Below are 11597 nucleotides of genomic sequence, written 5' to 3'. Positions count from 1 at the left end.
GGTCGACTATTGCCTCGCTGGACAAGAATTGGATCACCCTGCTTATTGGAGGAAAGCGCTAGCCGGCCAATGGATACCCTGTGAAGCCAGAACTCCTAAGAGCCAGCGCGCAAAGGTTTACCAATCCCCGTGCCACGGGCCCAGAACACCCCGCCCGTCTGCCGATCCAGCTAGCAACTATCGCTTTGCCTCTCGGAGAAGCAAGAGATAGTCGGGGGCCGACGTAAGAGGGGCCAGCTGGTAGTGCGGGCGCGCGTTGGGCAGGCGGGAATCGGTATTCTCGTTACCCAGTTTGGTTTCCCGGAGAGGCAAGGGAGCGCTAGCAACATGCCCCGTATTAAGCCAAGGGAGTTACGCCGACGCACCGGCTAGTCGATTTATGAGGCATGTATCCCTGAACGAAAGTCTACATAGTTCAAGATCGTTTCCAGATGACCTGGAGGCCTGAGACATCTGAATGGATGGAACTGGACGAAGAATGCGGAAAGCAAGATGTTCTACTGGCCCAGGAGTGAATGCATCACGCCGAGACATTGAGGGTTGAGCTAAACATGGCATATTTGATTGCGTGCATGTACAAAGATTGGAACACAACAACGGCTGGCCATAAAAAAAAACAAGAAAGGATACCTGAATTACATAACATTACACCACATTACAAGAAAGATACATTCACTGACACATGATCGTAGTATGCAAATTCATTGAAATAAAGAAGCTTATATCAAGCTTAAATATTGATATTTACAACTGATTTACAGATCTTAAATGAGTGCCATTAATTACTCTTTAAGATAATTTTAAGACAACTTAAACCACAATTTTTACGGAACTTTACAGTGTTTAAAGGTAGCGTAATCATTTGGAATTAAGTATGCTTTACGGTGCTTAAATGTTGCTTAAATGTGTGCCACTACGTGCCGTTTACGGACGCATGTAATTATGGCTTAAAGATAATATTTCCGAATGCGTAAGCATTGCGTAAAGTAACTTAAAGAATGCCAATACGGCACCCTTAAGCACACTTTAACCCTCAAACCACCGTATGGGGTCAAAACTGACCCCAGGCGTATATCAATGTGTGCTATTATGTCATTTCTGGTCGAAAACAAATTTTCTTTCAGGAGTTTGTTTGTATATCTGTCCTATAACTTCTTATACGTTTTGCCGAGATTGACTTATTGTTGATTAAGTTATCCTCGAAAGTTTATGCATGGTCCAGTGGGGTCAAAACTGACCCCAGCATTTTTTTAGACAAACTTTTGCGACCCACACCTAAACTACTTATTGTAGGATCACGAATTTTTTAGAAAATGATGTACATGTAAGCAAAAATTATTGTAGCAACTTTTGTGCCATTATCATGTCATATGACGACATTATGACGTCATCTAGGTAATATCGGCCGACATCTTTGATTTTGACTGATGACGTCATCAAATTAGCATGAATTACGAATATTGAGTCCTGAAATTTATGTTGAATTTAATAAGATGTGATAAACAATTGTTATTTGCCAAGAAAACCTTAAAACTTAAATGTTTAGTACAGAATTTGAAAATTTCGTAATAAATGTCTGTCAGAATTCCGTTGCCATGGCAACATAAAAAATGATGAACATACTTTGTTCACTGAAAATGTTTGCTATCAACATTTTCTAAAAAAAGTTTGGTGGCCCTAGCATAAGCCATTCAGGCGCTATATGGCATTGAAGCTGGTACAGGCATCAAAAACCTCCTTCCCGGCCTGAATAGCGTTGGTGCAAAATGTGGTCCTCATGATCTTTTGCATAAATTATGATAATGAGCTAGAAGTATTCTCACCTAATCATGTCAGACTGCCCCAAATAGATTAATGAAACTATACATATATACAAATCACAAAAAGATTCACACAAAAAACTGTATTTGTACAAAGCGTTTTGGGGTCAGTTTTGACCCCATACGGTAATCTACGTCGCAAAAAAGCTACGGTGGTTTGAGGGTTAAGAGAGCTTAAAGAGCGGTTTTCATGCAGTGGTTGTTTTACATTTTCAAATTGAAATAAACTACCTCATTTTGCAAATATGTTTAAATAACATTCCTGCCTTTTCGGCACTGCCATTCCCGGATGAGAGAGAATGCTTGAAAAATTTGTGCATTTCTTTTGTAGCAGGGGGCATGTGGGATGGGGTAGAAGACACCAATTTTTATGGAAATGTCTCTTAAATAACCTAATGCATCACTCATAATCATATCTAAACATTCGATCTTTGTGCAATCTATCACCCCTCATCCGCAAATCATCGACATCAGAAACTTAATAACAAGAGTACAATTATTGTGCATTGACTACAAAACGGTCAAAGGCGGACGTATCGGCCTCTGAAACGATGAGTATGAGTATCTACCTGCAACAACTACTGTTTTCAGTTAACCAAAACAGATTCAGCTTTAGTTGTATTTTTACATTCGTGTTATTCTGTGCTCCACTCTACAGGGAAGGGGGACAGCTTTGTCAAAGACGTCATTCCCACTCCTCCTACAGCTACCCCCACACACCACAGGCTTTTTACATGTTTATATACCATATACCATGTACAGGACAGGAGACCGAGTGTGTCAGAGATGGGACTACCAGTCCCCCTCACAGCCATTCCCACACACCACAGGCTCTTTACACGTTTATATACCGTATACTGTACAGGGCAGGAGACCGAGTGCGTCAGAGATGGGACTCCCATGGCCATCCCCACACATCTACACCGCAAGCTCTTTACACGTTTATATACCGTATATCTGTACAGGGCAGGAGACCGGGTGTGTCAGAGGTGGGACTCCCAGTCCCCCCACAGCCATCCCCACACACCACAGGCTCATCCTGATGCAGGCCTGGAGGAGAACTTCTGCCGTAACCCTGACAACAAGGAGCGGCCCTGGTGCTACACCATGGATGAAGGGTGGAGGTGGGACTTCTGCGACGTAATGGAATGTGCTGGTAAGAGAACTTTACCAAGATCTATATCATCAGAGCTCATCAGCCGTTAACGCTGTAAATGCACAAACGTCACAATGCTAAAGAAAAATGATTTACGAAATTCTCTCGTTGATCGAAAAGAAATACGATATTTAGACGTTTCTGTAGAGAACGTTTCATTCGATACTGTCTTAATTGTCTTTTTTAGATCCTTTCTCCGTGGACTGCAAAGACTATGCGTGTGACGGGCCAAAAAAAGGATTCTGTTATTGTGACGATGACTGCACCTTTTTCGGTGATTGCTGCGAAGACATGGCGTAAATACATGTTGACTTCTTCTAGCCTGGCTAATTCTAACGTCATATTTCCAAACGGGGGCCCGACCGGGCTGTTTGTGGAAACGAAAAATAGAAATGTATACGTAAAGAGACACACAGATAATGACTACGACTGTTCTCTTTACCTCTTGTGTAGTTTGGTTTCCTTTATGTCATACTTTTCGTTCCCGAAAACTGCCCGGCAAGGACTCGGTTTGAAAAGGTGACGTAGGCCTAAGTCGGCCATCTTGGAACACCCTCTCACCCCAATACCAAGGCAGGTGATAATGTGGGCAAAGAGGAGGCATTTCATTGGGCATTGGACCGAAGGCTTCGAGCTCTTTAACCCCACACCCCTCCGACCCATAACTTTTTAACGACATGGTGTGCGATCGTTGAATTAGTAAGGAATATGCATGAGAAATAAAATCAGTCTACAACTGTTAATTTTGTGTAGTTACGACTTAAAATGACGTTATTTTCAAGATTTTATTTTGTTATTTTTATCGTTAGCTAAAATCTTCTTTATGGGATATTCTCGTAAAAGTCGAAGATAAAATAGAATGAACAAAAGGGTTGTCTGATATTAATATCGTTGAAGTTTGCTAAGACGTCTATTGTCAAACGACACGACGCCAGAATGTCGTAAAAAGGCAGCATATATTCTAGTTAAGCCATTTGATCTGCAATATTGGATTGATCTTAAAATCTGGATGATCCTTTTTTTTTAACATATAGTTGTAAAATGAAAAAAAAAAATTAGTAAAAGCTATCATAAAAATGAAAGCATACTCGAGTCATATTCGAAGAATATCACTGCGGTTTATTACGGAGTTGTTGCCATCTAAAATTCTAGCTTGTTCAATAGCAAAAGCTCTTGTCGTAATACGACGTAAAATTTACATACTCTTTCAGCAGCCCCAGTCTACACAGGGCAAATTATAACCGTTACATTTTATTACACCGTTCTAATATCCACCACAGTGGAAGCAGCTCTCTTCAACCGCAATCGGACCATCAGCTTTCGAAACTGAATTGTGTGCCTGGCTTTTCCAAAAGGGGGGAAGCCTTGTCTGAAAAGAAGGAGTCTTATTGGATGGTTGCTGACTGTCCTGACGAATGGAATGATGACGTCATAAGGGATCAGTGCTTAAAACAAGCGGATTTCTTCAACCCAAGTGACTTGGTCTACCGGATGCCCGTGGAAGATACTTCAATAGTTCAAGCTGAATCAAATCCCGTGCCCTATAGAAACATATTTTGTGCAATTTGTAACAATGCGTCTTTAGAAAATGTAGTTATTTGGGAGTCTCAAGTTGAATGTTTTGGACTGCTTAGCTCGTCGTTACATGACCATAGTGGTTCACAAGAGTACGAAGACATTATTGGTAGTGGGAAGGACTGCTTTGGAACAAACAAACTAGTGTTTACCCCAGCAAACATTGGCCGTGACAGACGATGCTTCCCGACTGAAGTTTCGAATGAGAATTGTGATTTGGCTGCCTGTAAGTCCTATAGTATTCCATTAGGAATTGGGCATAAGATTTACAGAAATGTACACTGTGCTCTTTGTGAAGGACTTTCCCTGACAGCAACCACAAATCTCTTCTGTGCATCTAGCTTACCCGCTGAACGCAATCTCTGCCTCGTTCCACCCTGCCCCTCAAGACTTTCTCTAACTAATCTGTTCAACTTTAATTCATATGGGAGTGATGAAAACAGTCCCAATCAGTGTCCTTTGGACACTTTGTACGATCCGTTTGCAGACACATGTCGCATCTCCTCGTCCGCCAACCCTTTGCAAAACTGTAGCGAACCCGTGTTGACATTCAAAGTTGAAGAGTTCCGTATCCTTCCGAATGGTAGTGTCTACTTGTTGGGTTCTAACGTATCGTGCCCAGCTGAGCAGGTGGCCATACTGAATACAACATCATTGATCTGCGGAGAGTGCATACTGCAGTACTTCTCGAACCACACCCGAATAGCCGACAGTTGGGACCCTGGTCAGGCTTGGTTAACTCTGGGTCTCGTAGTAGCGTCTGCCGTAGCCGTGTTTGCTTTCGTGGTCCACACGTTTAGGTCTGGCCAGTTGAAAAAACTCCCGGAAAAGCTAAAGGTTCAAATGATGGTTAGCGTGGCCTTTGCTGAATTTCTGTTTGTGTCACGCGTCTGGATCCCTTCCGGATCTGGCTGTGCAGCGTTCGCAGTCATTCTGCACTACTTCCTACTAGCGGCCTTCACATCCATGAACGCATTGGCTATCGATCTCTTTTTTACCTTTCGGGATACTTTAGAGAGAGCCGAACTGCGCCAGTACCTGATGTATACCTGGCTGATGCCGGTGCCTATAGTCGTAGTGACAGTGATTGTAGAGTTCGGCAGTTCTGTCAGGGTGGGTTACGGAGAGAACTGTTGGATCGGCAATCCAGTAGCCAGTCTGCTGTCTTTTGGAGTTCCTGTACTCTGTGCTATTATACTAAATGCGGTCTTGGTCACTTTTGTCTTGCTGGCCATAAGGAAGTCCTTTAAGATAGCCGACGTTGCAAAGTCGCGCTCAAATAGTACCAAAGCTTGGGTTTACCTGCGTATCTCCTTTTTGATGGGTTTCACCTGGCTTCTCGGCTTCATCTATCCTTTTGTTAACAGCAGCGCTGTCGAGTACATCTTCATAGTGCTGAATGCTTCTCAAGGCCTGCTGCTGACCCTGATAGTGACATTAACGGGGAAAGTGGTAGAGAAGGGGATGTCTGCCATCAGGGCATGCTTTGGTTTAGCTGAACCTGAGCAGAACAATGGAGCAACCACAACTACCAGCAACTTGCAGACAACCAGAAAACAAAGTCAGGTGAAGAAAGGAGGAACCGACTCTGCAACAGAAATACCCATGGGAACATCCACTGATGCCAAAAAAAGGGCACGTGTCCGCCATCAGCTGACTAAATCTCCTCAGGGCATCGAACAAACTGACCTTCCCGGTAACCTGTCGACCGCCACAGGGGGAGCAGAGGCTACGATCGGGGAAACCTTCTCTGCTGAAGAAATACCCATGACGACATTTGCTGTTGTGGACGTGGAGGAGAACAAGGATAGACAGCGTAGTGGAGAGCCTCAACCGAACAGTGGACAAACGGCAACTGACAGCGAACATCAGGGCACTGCAGGAGAAACGGAATCAATGCAAGATGGAAACGGCTCTGCCGAAGAGATACCCATGACAACATTTGCCATTGTGGACGTGGGAGAAAACAAGGAACGTCCACATCTGGTAGAGCCTCAACAGAACAGTGGACAAACGGCAACTTACAGCGAACATCAGGGAACTGCAGGAGAAACGGAATCAATGCAAGGTGGAAACGGCTCTGCCGAAGAGATACCCATGTCAACATTTGCCGTTGTGGACGTGGAAGAAAACAAGGAACGTCCACATCTGGTAGAGCCTCGTCAGAACAGAGGACGAACCGCTCCTGACAGCAAACAGCATGCCACCGCAGAGGAAAAAGAGGCAACGGCAGGTGGAACCGATCGTGCTGAAGAAATATCCACGACAACATTTGCCGTTGTGGACGTGGCGGAAACCACGGAACGTCCACATCTGGTAGAGCCTCGTCAGAACAGTGGGCAAACCGCTCCTGACAGCGAACGGCTGGCCATCGCAGGGGAAATAGAGGCAAAAGCAAATGGAGCCGACCCTGCTGAAGAAATATCCATGACCACATTTGCCGTTGTTGACGTGGAGAAGAAGATGCATGGACATCTGGGAGAACCTCATGAGGACTGTGAACTAACTGCCAGCAGCCAGCGGACCATCACAGGGGAAAAAGCTGGTGGAACGGAAGCCGCTATGGAATAAATACCGATCACAGCTTTTCCTGATGTGGATAAAAACACTGTCTGACCCTCGATGAACGTTCCAAATGAAGATGACAAAGTGAAAGATTTCTAGTTTCCATACTCGGAGACAACAACGACAGAAGCGACAGTTTCTCATCCCTTATGTAACAGAAAATGTCCTTTTATCTATCTACTCAGATGAATCATAACGTACCCAACAAAAAACAAGCACGGCAATCACTGCTGATCACAGACTTTATTCTTTTACCTGACACTACATACAACATAGGCAGAGTAACAGTGCTGATGATGCACCGTAACACTGTGTCAAGATAATCGCTTTACCCCACCACGAGATAAAAACGTACACACACAAAAACACACATGTGGACTGGTAAAAAACATACTATATGCACACATTATACACTTATTTACAAACACACACACATACAAACACTCCCTCCTCTCCCTTTTATATATGCACACATGCACGCACGCACGCACACACACACACACACACACACACACACACACATACACACACACACACAAAACACTTAACTCTTACTCAGGTTGTTACTTGACCAACTTCTATGGTGCCCTTTTATCTATTCACTTGACTGGAACTCTCTATGTTGACTTCTCTGAAGAAAACGTTTCTATAGCGATGCATTTCTAAATCACACACCGGAGAGCAATATAAATGCATGGTTACCTTAAGCTAGCTACCCTTGTCCTTTCACCTTCTGTCATCTCTGGGCAGCAAGTTTCGAACTATTATTTATATTACCCTAAAGATATCATACTTTGTTGTCTTCAAGGGACGTCTTGCGCCATGTATTCTTAATTTAGTATTGTTTTTTCTCGATCGGTCTAGATGGTAGGACTTCAAACAACTACCTCATGCCATATATGTCCTGAGCTGGCTAGATGGTCTTATTGATTATATAACTAATAGATTCTGATGATGCTGATATATGCTCTGAAATTACTTCTCTACAGGCCCTTACCATTGGCCTAGTAACATAGGATAGCGTGCATACTGCACTTATTAGTGATGCTGCCAGTGGAAAACGAGGTTGGGAGCTTGAATAGACATATATATAGTGGTGCGTACCTAAACTTAATTTCAGGTTCAGGTCCGGATTCAGGTCCAGCAGTTCAGGTTGCATATTATGTGAATATTTTTGAGGGGGAGGGGGGAGGTAACATATAAAATTGCATGTTAGCATGAATTCAAATGCAATGTGAAAAATACATGAAACTGATACACTACAAAAAATGAATTTTCTTATCTTTCTTGTTTTTTCTTGAACAAAGAAAACTAATCTTTCAGCAAGAATATTATTCTGTATTCAAGAATCCCTGTTTTGAGAAAATTCAAGAAACCCATATTTTTCTTGTGCTAAGAATTTTTTTCTTATCGCTAATGGACCAAAACTTCTAGAATAGTTTTCTTGTGGTCAGAATCTACTTCTAACACATACATGCTGAAGAATGAATTTCTTACATCAAGAATGAATTCTTAATCTTGCATGAAGATTGAGGTTCTTGTATGAGGAATTACTTTCTGTCTCCAAGAGTGAATTTCTTATATGTAGTACAAGAATCGCTTTCTTGCATGAAGATTGAGCTTTTTTGTGCCTGCAATGCCATTCTGTCTTCAATACTAAATTTCTTGCAACTACAAACCTAGAATCAGTTTCTTACACTAAGATTAACATTCTTATATAAAGAGTACAAACAACTCAATGTTGACATTTATGTCAATACATGATGGCAATCATATTTATTATCATCAATATGATTCATACAAGTTTTGTGGTGTTTTCCTCGATTACTCATTCCTTACCAAAGATTGCAAAAATCAACCATTTTGTAACTACGCTTGCTTATTGACATTTTTTCCTGATACAGTACCGTGCAGCCAACTATAACTAATTGTCCTTATCTGAAACCATTAGAGCTACAATGTTGCTGTTGCTGTTGTTATAATGAAGACTTCTCCTTGTTAAGGGCTTTTCCAAAGTTGAGATGGGAACATCCTCCTTGTACCAGTAGGTTTCTGAGCCTAGAACAACACACAAAGACCATGAATGATCATCAATTCTTATATCGCCCCCCTCCCCCTCAGTAAAGGCCAGCATCTCTATACATTTCCTTCCTTACAAATATTATAGTCAATTCTTTGTATTTTGCAGAATTTCATGCACTTTACTTACATCTTCTGTAATTACTGTTTGGTTTTATGATAAACATCTACAGAAATAGTAGCTTTGGAAATCGCATTCCAAGTAAGATGGCTAACATACCTGCATGGGGGAGGGGGGCATCCGGCTTGGCCTTGGCTTCGGTAGCATTTTGAAACTCTAAAAAAGCTAGCCACGTTGTATGCAAGGTCCCACATGATGCAGAAAATCGTCTTTACGAAACACATCATATTTGTTCCCTGTTAATGTAAGAACTAAAGGACATTTGAGGCAAAAAAAACTACAGAGCTGGAGCACTGTGACTTGCAACTGTGACTCCCAGTTCAAAATCGCAGCAAAGGATGATGGGAGTAATTTCCCATGATCCTTAGCAAAATGAAGAATCTTACTGCAAGAAAATATTTCTTAACTCTCGTATTGGGAAAACAAAAGAAAATCAATGCTAGCTCAAAATTATTTTTCATATCTTGATGCTCCAATTGTTTAAACGTAGTTGTCAAGAATATAAGGAGAAAATTATACTTTTATTGTTTTCATTAAATATTATTAAGAAAAACGAGAATCATCTTTCTTAAATTTTCTTGATAAGAAACATAATTATAACATTCAAGAATATTCTGCTAGTCATAGCTTGTTTAATAATTTCTTGTTTTTCTTATTAGTATTCAGTCAAGTGAGTTCTGAAAAACTATGATAATATCTCCTTACAAAACAAGAAACGTCTTTTCTTAAACTTTATGGATAAAGATAACATTCAAGAACATTTAAGAATTTCATGCTAGTTATAAGCTGTTTTGCAATTTCTTGATTTTCTTTTTTTTCTTTTTTTGTTGAACAGTATTTGCTCAAGAAACTGATTAAAAAACTATTGCATTTTCTTAAGTTATAACATGAAAACCAAGAATTATGTTTCTCGGACATTCTACATTGAGACAACAAGAAAGTTCAAGAATCTTATTCTGGTAAAAACAAATCCTAAAGAAAAAACTGGTATAAGGCAAGAATAATAATCTTCAGGATAGATTCTGCAATATTTTCCATTTGAACAAACAAGAAGCAAATCTTGTGTAAAGACTGGAAAAGAGTTCTACTTTAATTTCTTGAACATTCTTGCTCAGTGATCATTATATTAGAAATATTTTCTTCAGTTAAGAAAAAACAAGAATAAAAATCTTTGTGTAGGAATTAGCATACAAAGGTTTTACAGGAGGTTTCTTGCTTTTCTCAACCTTTCTTTATACAAAAAACTTTTTCTCTCCGTAAGAAAAAACAAGAAAACAAGAAAAATAAGAAAAAAGATTTTTTGTAGTGTAGACAGCCAGTGTAAACACAAACTGTTTTTTGTCTTTTTCCAGTGCAAATTTCACTGTCTTTAGAGGGTTTTAGATGGTTTAGAACAAAAAAGGTACGCACCACTACATATACATAATATAATTATATATATATATATATATATATATATATATATATATATATATATATATATATATACATAACGTGTAAACATACCGTATGTCATCTCTGTCACGACTAGTAAATGAAAAGCCTCTTCAAGGAGCTAAATTGGTTTGGGATCAATTCCGTCTTTATTCTGTCACCGCTTCGGTTTCCTTGTAGAGTCTATCTGAGGGTGACAGGTGGCAAGTGTTTTCCTTCTTCCCCGGTATGTAATTCATGGTTGTCGTTTTCCTGGTAGGTGTAAGATATTTCCTGCTTTCGTCCCTTTGTAGTCATATGCTTTTCATATGTCGTGATTCTGATCCTTGAAAAAGTCTGTAGATTCCGTTTTCCCTACAGCACAGTCAAATATACTCATCCTCTGAATACTAGATATGAAATATAAAACAACCAAGTAGGAACGCCTTGATGACTCATTGTGAAACGGACTATTACAAGGTGACTTTAATGTATATTTTATACCCGGGTCTTCGCATTGATGATGTTGTATATTATTATCTATTATATATTATCTAATAATATTTTGATTTCAATTAAGGCACTACCATATAGCCGGAAGACTTGACCAATCAGAGGTCCCCATTTTTAACGATTATGACGTCATAAAAGTACCACAGCTGGAGAATAATGAAGCTCTATCGGTCAGTTCTTGATTCAATGTATGTCTCTCTCTGATTGGTCAATGCTCTGTGAATCTCTCCCTTTTGATTGGTTAAAGTCCTCTGTGTCTTTCTTTTCTTTTTTATTCGTTTGGGTTGCTGATAGCAATTAACGATCTAATCTTAAACAAACGAAATGGGGAAATCCCGTCACCGGTGGGGCCCAG

The 11597-nt window shown here is 40.6% G+C and overlaps 1 long non-coding RNA gene across 1 annotated transcript; it reads right to left on the bottom strand.

Annotated features, from left to right (window-relative positions):
- Positions 1-8874: 8874 nt before the first annotated feature.
- Positions 8875-10391, bottom strand: LOC118410733. The gene is made up of 2 exons (XR_004830592.1): positions 9416-10391; positions 8875-9174 (listed from the first exon to the last, which is right to left on the bottom strand). It is a non-coding gene; the product is annotated as an uncharacterized LOC118410733 (long non-coding RNA).
- Between the last annotated feature and the right edge of the window lie 1206 nt (positions 10392-11597).

Source organism: Branchiostoma floridae, chromosome 3 (genome assembly GCF_000003815.2).
Source record: "Branchiostoma floridae strain S238N-H82 chromosome 3, Bfl_VNyyK, whole genome shotgun sequence".
Lineage (NCBI taxonomy): Eukaryota > Metazoa > Chordata > Leptocardii > Amphioxiformes > Branchiostomatidae > Branchiostoma > Branchiostoma floridae.
This window is presented reverse-complemented; position numbering and strand designations above follow the sequence as displayed.